This window comes from Myxine glutinosa, chromosome 6 (assembly GCF_964187855.1).
Source record: "Myxine glutinosa chromosome 6, kmMyxGlut1.1, whole genome shotgun sequence".
Taxonomy (NCBI): domain Eukaryota; kingdom Metazoa; phylum Chordata; class Myxini; order Myxiniformes; family Myxinidae; genus Myxine; species Myxine glutinosa.
Window position 1 is genome coordinate 174,703,041 of NC_136266.1, and position 21,783 is coordinate 174,724,823.

Sequence of the window (21,783 nt, forward strand, 5' to 3'; positions counted from 1 at the left end):
AAAAAGTCCGTGAGCATGACGTCATGCGTCACATGGTTTCAGAGTTATGACGTTTTTAAGCATGAACCTTTAAAACCGAGCTCCTCCCTCATTTTTGATCCAATCGAAGGGAAGTCTACTAAAATGTCCTTTTGGAATTTGCGATAGGGCACGTGGTTTGGCAGATATCGTTAATTAAACGAAAAATTTTTTTTTGAATGGATATCTCTTGTTTATTCTAGAGTTCTCCTCAAGCCGCACCGCGCACCCTCAGCCTCGTCTCGCGAACGTCAGCAGCGCGACACAGCGCGCGCTTTCCGGCGGGGCGGAGCCAAGCCGAGCAACATATATATACACATCGATTATATTGATCGTGAACCGGAAAATATAATAAATTACTGATATTTAGCGACTTGAAAGGTTCTTTATCAACAACTTATTTATGGTGCTTCTGCTGACCTGTCCAGAACGTGTATAAATCGAAGTCCCAAGTGCGAATCACAGGTGAGCCCGCCCTGAGGTAAATAGCGATTGGGAACGATTCAGAACCTGTGGATAAATAACCCCCTGGTAATTTCCCCAACAGTTTTCTGGACGACAGACTGCCGGTAGGGGACATGTATTGCAGCGCAATACTCAGAATACTTGTTTCATCTAGTAAGAGTGGATCTTCAACACATTAGATTGAAGAGTGCTTCCTTAATGTTTTACAAAGTCTTCATTCATTGTGTGTCCTGATTTATTTATTTTTTTCATACAGGAGGCTCGTGAAAGAGCTAACATTTATCACACAAAAAATCAAAACAGACACACAAAGTATATAATAAGGGGAGCGGTGGACAAGATGGGGAGAGAAGGGGAAGCACACAAACACAACATTTGAGAGCAGGGACATCGGGAGATCTGTGAGAGGGCTTGGGGAGGAGGAGGCTTGGAAAGGGGCGGAAGGTGGGAGAAGTATAAAACACAAGGACACTGCAAGGACTTCCAGGGAAGAAGTTGGTATTTCAAAAAAGTGGATCTGCGGTAAAATTAGCGGGGGTAGAAAAGATCAAGGTTTTGGATGGGGGAAGATAAGAGATGGTGATGAACAGCTGTTTTAAATACCTGGAGGGAGGAGTGGAATTGAAGAGAGTGAGGGGGGTTGTTCCAGAGGCAGGAGAAAAGAGGAATGAAGGAGAGAAGGTGAGCAGAGAGTATTGATTTTGGCAGTTTGACCATAAGAGGGTCGCAGGCAGATCTTGTGCGACCTCTCGGAATATTTGGGGGACAGAGCACAGAGAGAGCTGGGGGAGCAAGGCCGGAGAGGAGTTGTTAGAAGACAGAAAGACCACCAACCTGCCTGCGGTGAGTGAGTGAAAGGCCCTCGGAGTTAGCTTCATCACGGGAGATTCCAATGATTCTGAACGCTTTGGTTTCAACAGCGTGAAGACGAGCTAGGTGTGAGGCAGGAGCACCAGCCCAGAGGGGAGAGCAGTATTCCATTGAGTTGCGGATGAAAGCCTTGTATGTGGTGAGGAGCTCAGGTGTGTCAAGGAAAGACTTCGCACGACGGAGGATGCCCAGTCGTCGACTGGCTTTGGAGGCCAGATTTGAAATGTGGTTTTCCCAGGAAAGATCATGGCAGATAGTGAAAAGGCCTCTATTTGAAATGGACTACAGCAATTGCTATCTTCATAACTAGTACAAATTTCTTCATTTAGTGTTATAAAGAGCATTCGCAACTGTTTAAAAAGCAAATCATACGTGTTTGTGGTTTATCATATTGTTACTTCCTGTAGAAGCCGTTGCTCCCACAGAAACACCATTATAACTATAAGCTATTTATACACGTTATCACTGCAGGAAAAACGTTTTGGGGAACTGGGACATTATTAGTATTGTGGCGGACACGATGGCTCGCTGGCGCGGTGACATCATTCCGCGCACCAAGAGGGTGTCGGCCACGCCCGAGGGGTAGGCGTGGCCTCGGGATATACACGGGGCGCGCAGCCCCGAGCGGGTCAGTGCTACAGTTTGAGCTTTGGAATAAAGTCTCTTTTTGGTTACCCGCGTTGTTGCTTATCTTCTTGGCAAACAAGTCGTGCGCGTAGCACCGCACTTCAGTATCAATATTGTTTTGTAATAACATTAATAACATGCGATTATCATTAATTTTGTTATTCAAAGCGTCTTTGGAAAAACGCCACGATAACTCTTCTTCTTTGGACAAACGCCACGATAAAGCTAATTTAACATTTATATACACCTCAACGTGCAACCCCATTGACGGCAATGGCGGGAAAACCCACTCGGGGGAGAAAACCCCCTTGGGAGGGGGGCAAATTAATGTGCTACAACCTTCATTGTGCAACCCTTTGTCATCCTGTCAGGTTTGGTTGAGATTGAATAAGTAACGACAGAATGTATTAGGGTCAAACATTCATCAGACAGACAGACAGAAACCAAATGGCGTATTTTAGTATGATGATTCTCCATTCACACAACCCTCACCAGAATGAAAAAACAATTCTTGAGAGTCATTGTCAGAAAATCTTTACCTTCAAGTTTCATTCCCAAATCCAGCCTTGGCTCCACTAATACTTGGATGACCACTCATTTTTTGGCATCTTCAGATGTATAGAGCTGTCAAAGCAGTTTCTTGGCTATTGGACACAATCCTGGATGGGTTTCCACCCTGACGCAGCAAATAGCCTACTTGGATACACCATCCAAATTTGGTTGTGGAGTTCTCTATCAAATGTCATCGGCAAATATCTGTGACAGCTTGACAAGAAGACAATATGCATTCGGTCAAAAAATGGTTCAGAAATCAATATCATCAACATGAAAAAAAAGATAAATTGTGGTAATTTGGCAGATAAGAAAGTTTACTTTTATATATCCAGAGGTTTAAGCTCATGGATGAGATCCATGACAGTCACAACTTTACAGAGGGAAAGAGGGAACGCACGACCAAGCAGAATAAAACACATGGACATATTACAAACAAAGAAGCAGGAATAGAAGAGGAAGAAAAAAAACTTAAGGGGAGGAGCAGGGGAGGAGAGGTGGAGCTCAGTGAGAGAAGAGATTGGATGTGGAATTGTGGATAGATGTATGGGGGAAAGCATGAGATTTTGAAAGACTGAAAGGAAGAGGAAGAGGAGGAGGAGGAAAAGGAATTAACACCATGACAACATGGAGATGGAAGTGAGCATTCCGCCATTAAAATGATCATCAAACATATCCTGCTCGAGCACACAATGAAATACTAGTCTCTGTTAAGACCAGTGCCAATATGGATGGGCGGACATGACAAGCATCGGCTTTTATCAATTCAGAAATTGAGAAGGCCCTGGGCTTGCTGCCCTGGAAAAGATGGGCTGCTGATATTTGGAGCATTAGCCCTTCCTCGGAGACAAAAATAGAGGCCTTTGTTTGTTTTGACAAAGGGCTAATGCTCAAAACATCTGTGGTACCTCATGATTCAATAATAACAACGAGAAAGCATCTGAAAATGGAAAGCCCATCCGCGTCCAGTTGTTTTTCAGGCGTCGTCTTCTTCTTCTTCCGTATGATCAAAATGGTTAAAACAGGTTAAAAAAAAATACAAATTGAAAATTGATGATTTTATGCAGCCTCGACCTTTGAGCTATAGATCTAAGAAAACATAATCAGCTCCTACCTTTTGCTTGGTGAACCAATTCTGTGACCCAAAATGCAAATTCTTTAAATTCCAGGTCAATCGGGTGAAAATTGGTGATTTTTACACAACCTTGACCTTTGACCTTTTGATCTAAATAAAAAATCGACTCATACATTTTGATTGGTGACTAAGTCACGAAACCGATATGCAAATTCTATACATTTCAGGTCAATCAGATGGAAATTGAATTAAATCAACTTAAAACTTTAAAATATCTTATTATAATAGAGCAATGTATATGAGTATGTATGTATATGTATGTATGAGTATGAGTATGTATGCTGATAGATGAGATAGATATGATAGATATGAGTATGTATGTATATGAGTATGAGAGTATGTATATGGTTCGCTATGTATGTTTATATGCGACGTAAACGTCTTCTTCTTCTTCAAAAAAAATTACCACCTTCTTAGTTAACCCGCTTAATTGCGTTAAGAATGCTGAGACCCCTCAGACCTTTGACGACCCTTTAATTCCCCCAAGACCCTTCAGACCACCAAGACCCCTGAAGACCCAAAATACCCTGAAGACCCCCAAAGACCCAACATACCCTGAAGACCCCCAAATACCCCAAAGACCCAAAACAACCCCCAAAGACCCAAAATACCCTTCAAGGCCCTGAGGCTCAAAAAGACCCTGAATACACAAAACCCAAAAGACCCCAAATACCCAAAAGACCCCGAAGACCCAAAACACCCCGAAGACCCAAAACACCCCGAAGACCCAAAACACCCCGAAGACCCAAAACACCCCGAAGACCCAAAACGCCCCGAAGACCCAAAACACCCCGAAGACCCAAAACGCCCCGAAGACCCAAAACACCCTGGAGACCCAAAACGCCCAGAAGACCCAAAACACCCCAAAAACCCAAAACACTCCAAAGACCAAAAAGACCCCAAAGACCAAAAATACCCCAAAGACCCAAAAGACCCCGCAGACCTAAAAGCCTCTGAAGACACCAAAGACCCAAAACACTCCGAAGACCCAAAACACCCCGAAGACCCAAAACACACCCGAAGACCCAAAACACCCTGAAGACCCAAAACACCCCGAAAACCCAAAACACCCCAAAACACCCCAAAAACCCAAAACACCCCAAAGACCAAAAAGACCCCGAAGACCAAAAATACCCCGAAGACCCAAAAGACCCCGCAGACCTAAAAGCCTCTGAAGACACCAAAGACCCAAAAGACCCCGCAGACATAAAAGCCTCTGAAGACACCAAATACCCAAAAGACCCTGAAGACCCAAAAACACCTCAAAGACCCAAAATACCCTTAAAGGCCCAGAGGATCCAAAACACCCTGAGGACCCAAATGGCCCTGAAGATCCAAAACACCATGAAGACCCAAAAGACACCGAAATGGTCAAAGATGCCTACCCCTCTGAAAGTACATGTGGTAAGGCGCGCAGAGCGCGCCGAGTCACGCTAGTTAACTTAACAATTAAAATTAATTAATAATTAAAATTAAATTGACTTAAAAATTAAATAATGATCATATCCGAATCCATATTCAGATCTTCGCCAAAATCGAATCGATTCTTCCTTGTCACACACCCAACCTGTCCAACAAGTTTCATCCAAATTCATCCTCAACTTTTTGAGATATCCTGCTATGTATCGTTTTTGGCAATATCTCCAAATGGTGAAGAATCACTTAAAAAATTAAATAATTCTCATATTCGAATCCATATTCAGATATTCACCAAAATTGAATCGAATCGTCCGTGTCAGACATACAACCGGTCAAACAAGTTTCGTCCAAATCCATCCATAACTTTTTGAGATCCTGCTATGTATCGTTTTTGGCCCTAACTCCCAATGGTGAAGAATCATCTAAAAAAATTCTTGTAGCCGGATCCGAATCCGGATCTTCACCAAAATGTAATCATTTCGTCCTTGTCACATACGTCCGAATCGGTCCACAACTTTTTGAGATATTTTTTTCACAAACAAACAAAACAGTCAAACAGACATGGGTGAAAACATAAGCTCCATCCACCTTTGTTGGCAGAGGTAACTAGGTATGGCACTCGGTAGCGCACATGCCTCCGCCAGGTCGAACAGTTTACATATTGTATCAACTGATAGGTCGGATCTGGATTCGGACCTGAACCAAAATCTAATCGACAAGTTATTGTCAACTACCCAACTCATCCACCAAGTTTCAGCCAAATCTGTTCATAACTTTAACAAATATCATGCTATATATTGTTTTTGGCTGTATCACTCAATGGTGAAAAATCATTTAAGAAATTCTGGTATCCGGATCTGCATTCTGATCTTCACCAAAATCGAATCATTTCGGCCTTGTCACACACCCAACCTGTCCACCAAGTTTCGTCCGAATCCGTCCACAACTTTTTGAGAAATCGTGCTATATATACACAAAGAATTAAGTTAAGCACCCCCCCCGTTTTTTTACAACCTCGCACATTACAAGTTTGTTGTCGTCAAAACAGTGTAATATACCCATGATATTGCTATATTTTCTGGAGAAGTGATATTATGGTCACATAAAAACATAACAATCATGCCGTTTTCAATATTTTATTCTGAATAATTTAAGGTGAAATTTTTTGGGAATTTTAGGCATATTTTCACCTCAATTTAAGTATGGAGCTATAGGTCCATCACGGACAGTGTGGATGACGTTTATGTTTTCTAACGTACAGTCATTGTTCGGAGAAGACCTCTAGCGATCTTTGCGTCAATAACGTGTGTAGGACCCACGTGATCGGATCACTGACTCAACCCTACGTCTCATAGACCCTGTAAGCCGTCGTATGCGTTGCTGTGGCAGGTTGTTCCATTCCCGATGTAATGCACGTTCCAATTCATCCAGATTGGCTATTGGAGGGACCATCTTCGCAATTTGTCGTCCCAACATGTCCCGAACGTGCATTACATCGGGAATGGAACAACCTGCCACAGCAACGCATACGACGGCTTACAGGGTCTATGAGACGTAGGGTTGAGTCAGTGATCCGATCACGTGGGTCCTACACACGTTGTTGACGCAAAGATCGCTAGAGGTCTTCTCAGAACAATGACTGTACGTTAGAAAACATAAACGTCATCCACACTGTCCGTGATGGACCTATAGCTCAATACTTAAATTGAGGTGAAAATATGCCTAAAATTCCCAAAAAATTTCACCTTAAATTATTCAGAATAAAATATTGAAAACGGCATGATTGTTATGTTTTTATGTGACCATAATGTCACTTCTCCAGAAAATATAGCAATAACATGGGTATATTACACTGTTTTGACGACAACAAACTTGTAATGTGCGAGGTTGTAAAAAAACGGGGGGGGGGGGGGTGCTTAACTTAATTCTTTGTGTATATCTGTTTTAGCCTTATCAGTGATATCACTCAATGTTGAAGAATCATTTAAAAAAAACTCTCTGATCTGGATTGCGATTCGGATGTCTGATCTGGATGTCACACACCCAACGTCACACCCAAATTTTTTCGGAATCGGTAAACAACATTTTGAGATATCCTGCTCACTGCCAGACAATCAAATGGACAAACAGAGGTGGAAACATAACCATCCACCTTTGGTGGCGGAGGTAATAACAACAGACAATGGTTCATGACTACTCAAACTTATTGTTCATGATCAAACCAAGGATTTTCACAACATGTGGAACTTAAATAAAGTTAACCTTCCTTTGTACATGAATATTCTATTGCCTCACAGTATGAAAAGTCAAATATCCAGAAAGCTCTTCAATACTTGCAAGTTGCCCCAGGATAGCTCATTTTGAATGTGCTTGGCCCTGCACTGTTCCTTTCTGGGTTCCATTCTTGCACAAATCGGATCCAACTAAAACAAGTTGTCTGCTTTAGTGTCAGCATGATGTAACGCAGCCTGGAGATTTTCCTTGTTCAGGGTTGATGTGAAGCACACTTTTGTCTCAACACGGATGTCAGAGTTTGCCCCACGACATGAGCAGGTACCTTGGTGGATTTTAAAATAATATGGAGGCATGGAATCTAAGGGATGCTCCATCCCTATATTCCATGCAATCATATCAGTTAGAAATCCACCAAGGTACCTGTTTTCTTGAAAATCCATGATATCTGTAGCTGCTGTAACAGCATCAAGGGGGTAACTCACGACTTGCATAACATTGTTAACAATAATAAAATGGCGATTATAGCAAATTCCAAGCATTACCGAAAAAACAAAAAAATTCAACCTTTCAAAAAAATTTCATCAAAAGGATCGATAATTCCATACACATGAGATTATATTAATGGTGAAACAACACACACACACACACACACACACACACACACACACACACACACACACACACACACACACACACACATATATATACACATTACAAAAACACACACACACACACATATACAGTCACGTGAAAAAGTAAGTACACCTCATGTAAAGTTTTGACTTTTTCAACATATTTCAACATACAGCTATTTGATCTTCATTTCAACAATATTGACAGATAAAGGTGATATAATATAACAAATATCATGAAACATTTACATTTTGTAGTCCATTGTATAATTTAAATAAACATAAATGCAAATTTCGCATGTGGAAAAAGTAAGTACACCCCTACATTAATTATCATTACTTCAAATACCTAAAATTAGAATCAGGTGCACCAGCTCAGGTGTAAATGATGAGAACATCGTTAGAGAGGATCTTGGAGGAACCTGTCTTATTTAAACCTCAGACATTTAGTTTGGTTTGCTCTTTGTTGTTGAAGTGTGCGGCGTCACCATGCCTAGATCAAAAGAGCTCTCTGAGGCCTTCAGAAAGAAGGTTATAGATGCCTACGAGTCTGGGACGGGATTGAAAAAGATCTCCAAACAATTTGAAATAAATCATTCGACTGTCCAGAAGATCATCTACAAGTGGAGAAGATTCCAAACAACTGCCAACTTGTTCAGGCCAGGCCGCCCCAGCAAATTCAGCCCGAGAGCAGACCACAACATGCTGAAAGAAGTCTCTAAGAACCCCAGAATGACATCACGGGACCTACAGGGAGCTCTTGCCACTGTTGATGTCAAAGTGCACGAGTCTACCATTAGAAAGAGGCTGCACAAATGTGATCTATATACATGGGAGGTGTGCCAGGAAGAAACCTTTGCTGTCCAGAAAGAACATCAGGGCAAGACTAAAGTTTGCCAATGAACACCTCGGCAAAGACCAGCACTTCTGGAGCAATGTGCTCTGGACAGATGAGTCAAAGGTAGAGCTATTTGGCCACAGTACCAGAAGACATGTTTGGCGAAAACCAAAGACAGCGTTTGACCAGAAGAATCTGATACCAACTGTAAAGCATGGTGGTGGAAATATTATGGTTTGGGGCAGCTTTGCTGCATCGGGGCCTGGGCAGCTCATCATCATAGAATCCACTATGAATTCTTCATTGTAACAGAGGGTGCTTGAGGATAATGTGAGGCCGTCTGTCGGAAAGTTGAAGCTCAACCGAATGTGGACCTTGCAACATGACAATGACCCTAAACATACCAGTAAATCCACCAAGGAATGGCCGAAAAGAAAGAAATAGAGAGTTCTGGAATGGCCAAGTCAAAGCCCAGATCTAAATCCCATCGAGATGTTGTGGGGGGATTTGAAACGAGCTGTGCATGCAAGAAACCCCTCAAACATCGCACACCTGAAAGAATTCTGCATGGAGTGGGCAAAAATTTCTCCCAGTCGATGTCAGAGACTAGTAGACAGTTATAAGAAACACCTACTTGAGGTTGTTTCTGCCAAAGGGGGCAATACCACCTATTAATGCCAAGGGTGTGCTTACTTTTTCCACATGCGAAATTTGCATTTATGTTTATTTAAATTATACAATGGACTACAAAATGTAAATGTTTCATGATATTTGTTATATTATATCACCTTTATCTATCAATATTGTTGAAATGAAGATCAAATAGCTGTATGTTGAAATATGTTGAAAAAGTCAAAACTTTACATGGGGCGTACTTACTTTGTCACGTGACTGTACATTACAAACACACACACACACACACACACACACACACACACACACACACACACACACACACACACACACACACACACACATACACACACACACACACATATATATATATATATATATATATACATTACAAACACACACACACACACACACAAACACATACATTACAAACACACACGCACACACACACACACACACACGTATACATTACAAACACACACACATATATACATTACAAACACACATGCACACACACACATATACATTACCAACACACACACATATACACTACAAACAAACACACACACACACACACACAAACACATATACATTACAAACACACGCACGCACACACACACACACACACACACACACACACACACACACACACACACACACACATATATATATATATATACATTACAAACACACGCACACACACATATACATTACAAACACACACAAATATACACTACAAACACACACACACACACATATACATTACAAACACACACACACACACACACACACATACACATTACAAACACACACACACATATACATTACACACACACACACATACATTACAAACACACACACACACACACACACACATATACATTACACATATACATTACAAATACACACACACACACACACACACAAACATACATTACAAACACACACGCACACACACATATACATTACAAACACACACAAATATACACTAAAAACACACACACACACACACATATACATTACAAATACACACACACACACACACACACACACATACATTACAAGCACACACTCACATATACATTACACACACACATATACATTACAAACACACACACACACACACACACACACACATACATTACAAACACACACACACACTATACACACTACATTACAAACACACACACTACACACACACACACACACACACACACACACACACACACACACACACACACACACACACACACACACACACACACACACTCGATTCATCCCAGTGCATACCCAGCAAAGTACAGCAACACACCATAGTGAATAGGAAGCATGCACCAGTGACCCACTGTGCTTTTGATTAGAATGGGTATCGAATGTCCTACATCCGAGGAAAGGCCTCTCTCTGCCTTCTGGCACAAGGGAGAGAGAGAGCGCGTAATCCACTCAGGAGCCATGCAGCCAAGAGCAGGGAAAAGGAAAGCAATTGAAATTTGAAGGATTTCAAGTGCTCAGTCACAACTGATTCGTGGTGTCGCAGCCACCTGAAGCTCAGTGTGATTGACTCGACGTGTGCTGCATTTATTTCCAAGGTTCAGGCAGGTGGAGCACTGTGGTTTGAAAGCCATTGTGTGGACTGCGGCGCAGAGAACCTTGAGCCGGCTATTGGGGGTTGGGGGCGGTTGTACGAACTCGGCATACATGGATTCTCAGTGTGCCAGGGTGTCAATGTTGAGCACGTGGTGTACATGACGTTGCCAAAAGCAAGGTCCTTATTCTAAAGAAGGAAGCAAAGAGACCCAAACTAGGTCAGTCAATCTTAGCACTACTGTTATGTATTACCTCCCCAAAACCCGGTTACGGTGCACCTCAGAGTCTCGAGAGGGAACGCGGCAGAAAGATTTATTTTGAGTGTTCTAATAAACCATGGTAAAACCACACCAATGCAATTGTAGAACAAAACAAGTAATGGTATAAAGAACTCTTACATACACAATAATAACACTATTAAAGAAAGTGCAATGAAAATATCACCTTTTTTTTCTTTTCTTTTTTTTTGTATACAAGATCGAGGCTCGTGAAAGAGCTAACATTAATCACACAAAAACACAAACCGACACACAAAACACAAAAAACAAGGGGAGCGGCAGACAAGATGGGGAGAGAGGGGGAAGGACACAAACACAATATTTGAGAGCAGGGACATCGGGAGGACTTGGGGGGAGGTGGGAGAGGAATAAAACATATGAACACTGCAAGGACTCTGGAGTGAATTACCGGGAGGTAGAAAAGATCAAGGTTTTCGATGGGGGAAGATAAGAGATGGTAGCGAATAGCTGTTTTAAAGACCTGGAGGGAGGAGTGGGATTGAAGGGAGTGGGGGAGTTTGTTCCAGAGGCGGGAGAAAAGGGGAATGAAAGAGTGAAGGTGAGCAGAGAGCCTAGACGTTGGCAGTTTAACCATAAGAGGGTTGCAGGCAGATCTTGTGCGACCTGAAGGAATATTGGGGGGACAGAGCACAGAGAGAGCTGGGGGAGCAAGGCTGGAGAGGAGTCGGTAGAAGACAGAAAGACCACCAACCTGCCTGCGGTGAGTGAGTGAAAGGCCCTCGGAGTTGACTACATTGCAGGAGATTCCAATGATTCTGAAAGCTTTGGCCTCAACAGCGTGAAGCCGAGCAAGGTGTGAGGCAGGAGCACCAGCCCAGAGGGGGGAACAGTATTCCATTGAGCTGCGGATGAAAGCCTTGTATGTGGTGAGGAGCTCAGGTGTGCCAAGGAAGGACGTCGCATGATGGAGGATGCCCAGTCGGTGACTGGCTTTGGAGGCCAGCTTGGAAATGTGGTTTTCCCAAGAAAGATCATGGCAGATAGTGAGACCCAAAAGCTTGAGCGACAGAACTTCTTGGAGAGGATTGTTGAGAAAGTAGATGGGAGGGTTGTCCAGTCGGTCCTTTCGGAGAGACATTGTAAGAGTGTGAGATTTGTCAGGATTGAAAGACATGTTCCACTTGTTTGACCAGTCTGTGATTTTGTCCAGGTCTGCAGAGAGTGAGGAGGCTGCAGACTGCCGATCTGAGGGATGAGGAATGGAGCGGCAGATAGTGGAGTCATCAGCAAAGAGATAGAGAGGATTTTCCAGAGAGTCGGAGAGGTCATTGATGAAGACCAGAAATAGCACAGGGCCCAGAACACTACCTTGGGGAACTCCAGCCAGAACAGGAAGGGAAGATGAGAGAAATCCATTCAGGGCCACACGTTGCCTACGACCAGAGAGGAAATCGGCAAGCCATGAGTGGAGATTTCCCTGAATACCATAGGAGGTGAGTTTGGTGAGCAGAGCTGGGTGCCAGACCGTATCGAAGGCACGTGATATGTCAAGTGGGACAGCTCTGAGTTCCTGTTTGGCATTGAGGACCTCCATCCATTGTTGAGACAGCAGAAGCAACATGTCCAGAGTAGAATGACCTGGTCTGAATCCAAATTGATGATCAGAGATCAAGCCATTGGAGAAGAGGAAGGATTTGATATCTGAAGCAATTTTTTTTTTTTTTGTATACAAGATCGAGGCTCCTGAAAGAGCTAAAAGAGCTAAAAATGATGGATTCCATGACTTTGCTGATAATTGGGAGCAGGCTGATTGGTCTGTAGTTGCAAGGATCTGTTTTTGCACCTTTTTTGTGAAAAACGGTAATGTTTGCTGATTTCCAAGATGCTGGCAGATGACCTTGAGCAAAAGAGAGGGTGAAAAGAACAGAGAGAGGGTGAGATAGAGCGGCAGAGCAGGATTTTAGGACCCGAGGGCTGATGCCATCTGGTCCAGTTGCAGAATCAGAGTCGAGGTTTGATAAAAACTTCTCCACCTTGTCAGGAGAGAAGGACACAGAGTCCAGGAGCAGTTGGGTTCGACTGGGAAAGGTGGGAACAGAGAGAGATGGGTTTGGGACACAAGATTTTGAGGCAAACACAGAGTTGAGGCATTCGGCTTTGTCACGTGCGGTGTCAACTGTGTAGCCATTTGAGGTAAGGGAGGGGATGGAGGGGGAACAAACACCAGAAACGGATTTGACCAGACGCCACCAGGATTTGGAGGAAGGAGACAGGTTTGAGAGTTCAATCTTGAGTGTGGAGAGATAGTGCTTCCTGGCACTCCTGAGGGTAGAAACACACTTGTTTCGAGCTTGGTGGAAGGAACTGAGATTGCCTTCAGTTGGATTTGCCTTCCAAGACGCAAAGGCAAGTTGTTTCAGGGCAACTGCCTCACCACAAGATTCAGTGTACCATGGACGGGAGGAAGGGTAAGACAACTGAAGACGAGATGGGATAAATCTGTGCATGAGAGAGAGCAGTTTGCTTTGGAAGAATTCCCAGGAAGAATTGATGTCAGAGGCATTAGAGATGGGAGACCAGTCCAGTTGATTGATGGCTGCTTGCAGACCGTGCCAGTCAGCCTGAGTGAAATGCCAGACTCGTCGGCGCTGAGGAGGCTCTCTGAGAATGGCCAGTGAGATGTCCACTTTAACAAGCACATGATCAGAAGAACCGATTGGAGCAGAAGAACTTGCATCGAATTAATAATATCTATGATGGTACAGTCATCCCCCAATGCTCTCAAAGCAATGAACTCACGATATGACAAACGTGAGTGGAATGTAACATTCCCCAAAGTCTGTGCACGAATCCTCACGCTGGTTGAAGCCATGCAGAATGACGAGAACAGGCAGGTATCGGCATGGCGGCAGACGAGGAATTACGAGACGAGAGGTCGACATGGGAATTGAGCCGACATGTAAACCAACGGCAATCCACACGATGATGTCGAAATGGAAATCGCAATGACAAAACAAGATGCACAAAGCGGACAGTCTCTTCGAGGACAAAATGGTGTATCAGCCTGTAATGGAGGCGCTGGCTCCCTCCAACAATAACTCACTCTTGGTGATAAAACCTGACGCAGGTTTAATTGCAATTGCAATATGTGACGATGGTGCGGGCAATCCCTCCCCCAGGAAGCCTCAACTCATTCGCGACCAATATCAAAAAAGTCCGCTCACAGCCTCGATGCGACTCATGGCTGTCTCTCTCTCATGGCCGTCTCCTCTCTGCCAAGCTCCTCCTTCCCTATTCCGGCCTCTTTGCCGCGTCTTCCTTTTTCAATCACAAACACTTATTTTCACCTTTTACTAAAGTCATCTCAATTTCACACAAAAATCTTAACAACAATATTACCGGAAACTGAAAATCCTAAAAGTACATAATAATAATAACAACAAAGGCGGAAGTGACGGATCCGTAACACAACCATGAAAACAATTTACACATGAATCGATGCTACTATTCATCAAGTGTTCAGATTTGTCTGCAACAGATGTTGGCATGTTCTAGAGCATTGTTATTCATGATTTCTTTCCATCAGCATAGTCAAGCAAAGGAAAGCAAGGAGAAAAAGATAAAATGTCATAGCCCCCATGGTTTTAGTAATTTTGCTGTATGGAGTTAAAGGCCGCCAGTCGGCCATCTTTTGTCGGTTACAAAACAAACTCTTCCGCATATGTATACTCTCATGCATTGTCTTTCTGCCAAGTTTGAACAAAATTGGTCTATGCATGACGAGAAATGGTTGGGGAAACGTTTAAGTAACAAAATGGCCGCCAGTCGGCCATCTTGGATCTGATCTCGAAAGAAAATTACGTCCGTATACACACTATCTGTGTGCCTAGTTACCTTCGCAAAAGCGGAAGGTTATGTTTTGATCGCTGTGTATTTATTTGTATGTCTGTGTGTGTGTGTGTATGTTATTCGCATAACTCAAAAAGTATTCAACCGAATTGCATGAAATTTGGTGGGATGATTGGTTATTATACGGGACACATTTGATTAGATTTTGGGAGCAATCGGGTCAAAGGTCAAGGTCAAGGTCACGAAAAGGTCAAAATCGTATTTTTGTTGTTCTGTTCCCTACACTCCCATGCCAAGTACAGAACAGTAGCTGCGGCGAAGGTATGCGCTCTACCGAGTGCCCGTTCTAGTTATTATCTGTGTAAGCCATCATTCATTATCTGTGTGCCAAATGTGAACAAGATCGGTAAATGCATGTCCGAGAAATGGTTCATGACATGCTCAATATCGGGGGTTTTTTGCAACTAAAATGGCCGCCAGTCTACCAGTCGGCCATTTTTGATGAGATCGCAAAATAAAGTGAGGTGCACGTCAGCACGTGTATGACATCATGTACTGTGCTTGCGCCAAGTTTGAACAAAATCAGACCGTGCATATCCGAGAAATTGTTGGGGATGCATATAGGTAACAAAATGGCCGCCAGTCGGCCATCTTGGATCTGATCTCGAAAAAAAATGCCGTGCATATGTAAGCCATCATTTTTTTGGTATTTGTGAGCCAACGTTGAACAAGATCGGTAAATGCATGCCTGAGAAATGGTTGAGGACGGGTTTGTTCCGAGTTTGTTCCAACGAAAAGCCCGGTGTTTGTTTAACAGTTAAGGTGGCTGGCTTATGATCCAAGGGTCTTGGAATCAAGCCCCTGTCATCTGTTGAATTAACAACAGGAAGGTCGATTCAGCCTGTCATTCTTCTGATCTTGGCAAAATGAGTACCAGCTAGCTGTTAAAAGTGCAATGCATCAGCAGCACAGCTGTGCCCCCAGAAAATAATGCAGCCCAAGCATCCTAAGGCTGCATATAAATAAATAATGTTCCTGAAGATTTTTGTGAGCCAATTGAGAGAGAGGTCAAGAGAAGTGAGCCAATTTTTTGTTACTTGGAGCAATATTCTCTGCAGTACATCTTTTTTTGGCACATTGTTCATTATTCTCAACAACACAGGCAAAACGTATCCTTGTGCACACGCAGTGTGGAACAACTCACGTAGCAGTTCTTTCACCCAGACATGAGGACCACTCGTGAGGATGTCTCGTGCTGAGGGACACCGCTGGGAGCCAAGCGGAGTGCCAGATTGGTGACTTTCACATTCACCCTGAGAATCTGAGAGAGTTGTTTAAATAATTGGCAATGCATTGAGACCAAACCACAACCTGAGGGATTTCGGCATTCATTTGGGCTCATCTGCTTGCATTAACTATAGGTGAGTTGAAGGTGATCTCCATGGAGGATTTTACCTCCATGATGAGCTTCTACCTGATGAGTTCGGCAGGTATAATCAATGAATGTTCGTTTTTATTAACCTGAGTCGTTAATTCATTTAGCTTTGCCATAATTGTGTTCTTTTTTACATTTGCTTGTTTTAGAGATGAGGTCTAGAATGCAAAATATATTGTCGCGTTCCTGGCGATTAAAATCTTTACCAGGAGACAGATTAGCCGAGCAAGCTTTAACTCCGATCAATGATCTAACTCCGATCCGATCGATCTTTAACTCTGGGCGACGATAAAATGCGGACTTTATGTATGCAGGGGAAAAAGGGGGAGGGGAGATGAAGGGTCTTACCTGTTGTCTGCTGGCAGTTCTGAACCTGCAAAAATAAACTCAAACAAAACGGGGCAAAATGTACAAGGAAAATAACAAAATGATTTTGTAAAATAGAATGCCGATAACTAGAGAAACGCGACGGTCAAACTAAATTCCTAAACGGGATCCTCCACACCAGACTTAAACACAGCCAAAGCGATAAAAGAACATTGGAAAGGAATAGTGTGATTATTTATTGCATTTATCTGCGAGTGGCTTGAACCTCGTCAAGAATCGTCAAGGCCCCGTGTGTGCTGTTCGGACCCGGTGGCGTTCTTGGTGGGAAGAAGGCCGCAGTCCGCTCATTCATGCTCTGCTCGGCCTCGCCAGGCTTCTAACTCACCCCGGCCTCGTCATGCTCTGCCGCGCATGCGACTGCCCGCATCCAGCGACTATCAGCGCTCGTCCACGTGGAGAACCGCAGTTTTTGGGCTGTGGCTCTTCCTGCTGCCTCTGCACATCTCCCAATAGCATCTCTGAACATGGTTGGTCGATCGCTTCCTGGAGCCCATCGACCACGCAGAATCGCTTGCGAGGTCCGGAACATTAACAGGCACAAGAGCGTGAGGGAGAAGAAGCAAGGGAGCAAGAGGTCGTCGAGGGAAAGATGAAGGCGTGAAGGGCAAAAGGCAAGAGAGAAAATGTCGGTCCGAGAGTTCTTTTAACGACCGTCTCATGACGTCATCACCGATTCTCTCCCAATCCCTGCCGGCCAACACCACAGGCTTAGCTCTCCACCAATCAGCTCGCCACTTCTTGCTCGCCCTTCTCTCTACCAATCAGTGAGTGCCTTTTTACACCGCCCTGGCCAATCACGGCTCCTCAGGGCGTGTCTTCGGTCTGCTCGACGTCGATGTGTGCTTTCCAATGGTGTAATTAGCGGCAGCGCTCAATGTCCTGGCTTCCTAATGGTTTTTATTGTTATTTAGTGTGGTTTAATGGCCATTTTAACTGGAGTCTACGGTGCGGTGCCAAAAAAGATAAAGGATAGATCATTGAGGTTTTGCCGAAGAGGGGAATTAACATAATCCCTACAACTATTTAACACAAGGGCCATCCTCGTATGGCCACAATGATTCACTCTTACGCGACAACCGGCTAAAAAAAACTTACAACATGGTGATGGTTCTTACCCAACATCCGGAGTAAGTTAATTTATACATCCTACCTGTTCTAAGGTAATCCCTACCCCACCGACATAACAATATGATATTATTTGGCCAAATAGAATCTCAATAATTATTGAGTTTTAAGCTGATCAATAAATTGCCCTAATGAGATTCTTATTTTAAACAAACTCTTCTTTCATCCTTCTATCTTGATATATTTTTGAAACTATTATTTAGAATTAAATTGAATCCACACATTTATGTTGTGTCCCCATCTAAAAGATGCAATGACATGATTATTAATAAACAGGACCGCCTGAAGTCATCATCAATGCTCTATTTTTTCATATGGGGTTCCTGAACGTCATGAACATGAGAAACTTTTTTCACGGGGGAAAGAGGGATTTGAGCTTGGCTTGAAAAGGTGCTTCATGAACATTTAATGAATGGGAATTACAACTAAGCAACACATAAATAAATAAACAAGAAAGACGTCGTGCAGAGCACGAAACTTGCAAAATCTACCCCACTCCCCTCCTTCAAACAAGACCGAAAGTCTTACAGTGGCCTTGCCGGGCTTGTTTGATACTTTAGTTGAAGCGGATGGTATGACCTGGGTAGAGATACCAGTTAGCAAATAATGAAGGTATTAAATTATTTTGAAGTGCTCCAAGTCTCTAAGCTGTCTGTCACCATGGAAGTGAAGAGATTGGATTGAGACGCTGGTTTATTCTATATGTTGATCAGTTAGTCAACACTGTCAAAGTGACATCAGCACCATCCCGACACACACCGCAAAGTGTGTGTTATGGAATGAGGTGTTTTATGGCGGCCGGAGTGCAAATCCTGCCACCAACCTCCTTGAAAGAGGACCCAGTGAGTTGGTCCTTATTTTGCCGACCTCGGAAGGGTGACAGGCTGAGTCAACCCCACCTGGTGCTAATTCAACAGATTACCGGGAGTCAAACTCAGGACCCTAGGATCCCAAGCCCTCCACCCTAAACTGTTAAGCCAACACCAGGCTTAGGGTGGTTGGAGGCAGTCATAAGAAATGCATCAATGTTTGAAGAACACTTAATAATAGTTGTAATTATCTGTGATCTGGGGGGCATGCACCCCCCCCCCCCACCCACCTGCCATCATATATCATCACCCTGTTATCACAATTTCAGTTCCCCTCAATCATCAAGTGTGATAATCTGCTCCAACCAGGTATATGACGTAATATATGAACGAATGTTCCCCAAAGGATGTTGAAAGAAACATAACTGGCAAAGCCAAATGGCATTACATTCTACCTTTCAGAAGCGTAATTGTCGCTATAAAACCCACCCAATATGTCTGATAAATATGTGAGGAACATACATACATACATACATACATACATACATACATACATACATACATACATACATACATACATAGACACAGACGCTGTAAACACAGGAACCAAAGATCTACAACTTTAAAAATCGTTTGTTTAATCACGAATTTCCCAGTTCTAAAAGCCTCTTTGCGAGATTGAAGAAGAGGAAGAAGCGCTAATGCATGGTTTATTCACACTGCAGTTTCAACGAAACATTTAATATTCTATGAGAGTAGAAAGCCTTTAGAAGGACACAGAACGAGCAAACAAAATTATATATGTTATGAATTTTTTTTATAAATTATATAATTATAAAATTATATTATCAGTTTGTACTTAGCACAATAGTGATATTTTGCGAAGCAATAGGAAAATAGATAAAACTACACAGAAGGAGCCCACAACAACAACAACAACAACCATAACCACAGCCACGATAACAATCGAGTGTTATAAAAGATCCTTATTTTCACGTGTTTTACTTCATATGTTTCACGTGTTTGTTTGTTTCACACTGAATGAAAAACTTAAAGGTAGAGCATGCAGATTGTGATATATGACAGGTTCAACAATATGTCCGGCCTGAACGACAAAGGAATCAAAATGGCGGTGTGAGGAGTTAGCCACCGTACCGCCGTAATGACATCATATCACCCTTGTCATGTGACCAGATCCTCAGCTCTGATTGGTGTACGTTTGAGGGGACGTACATACATATGGACAGACAAACACTGTTCTAGACGGCTTTGCCCTATAGGCTATGCCGTAAAAAAAAAAACGTTGCTATGGATACATCAAATTGTCCATTTCATTAAGATTTAAATTGACCATCTTAATCAAAGCTCAGTTCAATCAGATGCGAGTTCATTATTTTTCAGATGAAAATTTATGATTTTCAATTCAGTGATGCACTTTGCAATTGCTGTTTAATCTACAGGTCAAAAGGATGAAAATGGACAATCTTTTCGATGAAAATTGATGATTTTTGAAGTTTGACCTTGAGTTGACCTTTGACAATTTCACCCCAAAAATAGTCGGTATTTCCAATTCCCGGATGTACTATGGAATTGTTGTTTAATTACCTGGTTAATCGGATGAAAATGGACAATTTTTTTAGATGAAAATTGATGATTTTTGAAGTTTGACCTTGACTTGACCTTTGACAATTTCACCCCAAAAATAGTCGGTTTTTCCAATTCCCGGATGTACTATGGAATTGTTGTTTAATTACCTGGTTAATCGGATGAAAATGGACAATTTTTCAGATGAAAATTGATAATTTTTGAAGTTTGACCTTGAGTTGACCTTTTGACCATTTGACCCCAAAAATAGTCGGTTTTTCCAATTCCCGGATGTACTATGGAATTGTTGTTTAATTACCTGGTTAATCGGATGAAAATGGACAATTTTTCAGATGAAAATTGATAATTTTTGAAGTTTGACCTTGAGTTGACCTTTTGACCATTTGACCCCAAAAATAGTCGGTTTTTCCAATTCCCGGATGTACTAAGCAATTGTTGTTTAATTGTCTGATTAACTGGATGAAAATTGACGATTTTTCTGATGAAAATTGATGATTCAGTGATCTGATATGTAAATGCTCTTCAAGTCAATCAGATGAAAATTGAGGATTTTAGAAATTCGATCTTCAGTTGTTGACCTTTTGGCCTATGTTGACCACAAAAATAATTGTTGGTTGAATTCAGGTACATTATATGTAAATCCTCTTCAAATTTCAAGTCAATAGGATGAAAATTGGAGATTTTATAAATTCGAAAATGTTGTTGACCTTTGGCCTATTATCAGTTTGGCATTTCTACAAATATTTGCATGCAAAACCTTTGGACCTTTTGACCTCAAAATCCTTTTCGCAAAACCTTTTTACCTCAAATTCAAAAGGCTTCTTCCTTATCAACAAGCGTTACGCCTAGGTCCCCCGTCGGTGAAGTGATGCGAGTTGACAAAGGGGAAGACGCAAGGCGGCCATATTGGATTTTGACGTGGCGACCCAATTTTCAATAGGGTTCTTCCTTATGCCGACATACACCCACACACCAGATTAGAAGTTGGTACTTCGCTTATTTTTCAAGATATTTCGCTCACAACGTTCAGACATATATATGGTGGCGGCCATCTTGGATTTTGACTTGGCGACCCAATTTTCAATAGCTTTCTTCCTTATGCGAGATACACCGACACACCAAATTAGAAGTTGGTACTTCGCTTATTTTTCAAGATATTCAGCTCACAAGGTTCAGACATACATGGCATCAGACATACATGGCGGCGGCCATCTTGGATTTTGACGTGGGTTGCACCCACACACCAAATTCGAATGCGGTCCTTCGCTTACGCATGCACGCACGCACGGACGGATGGACGGACGGACGGACGGACACACGGAC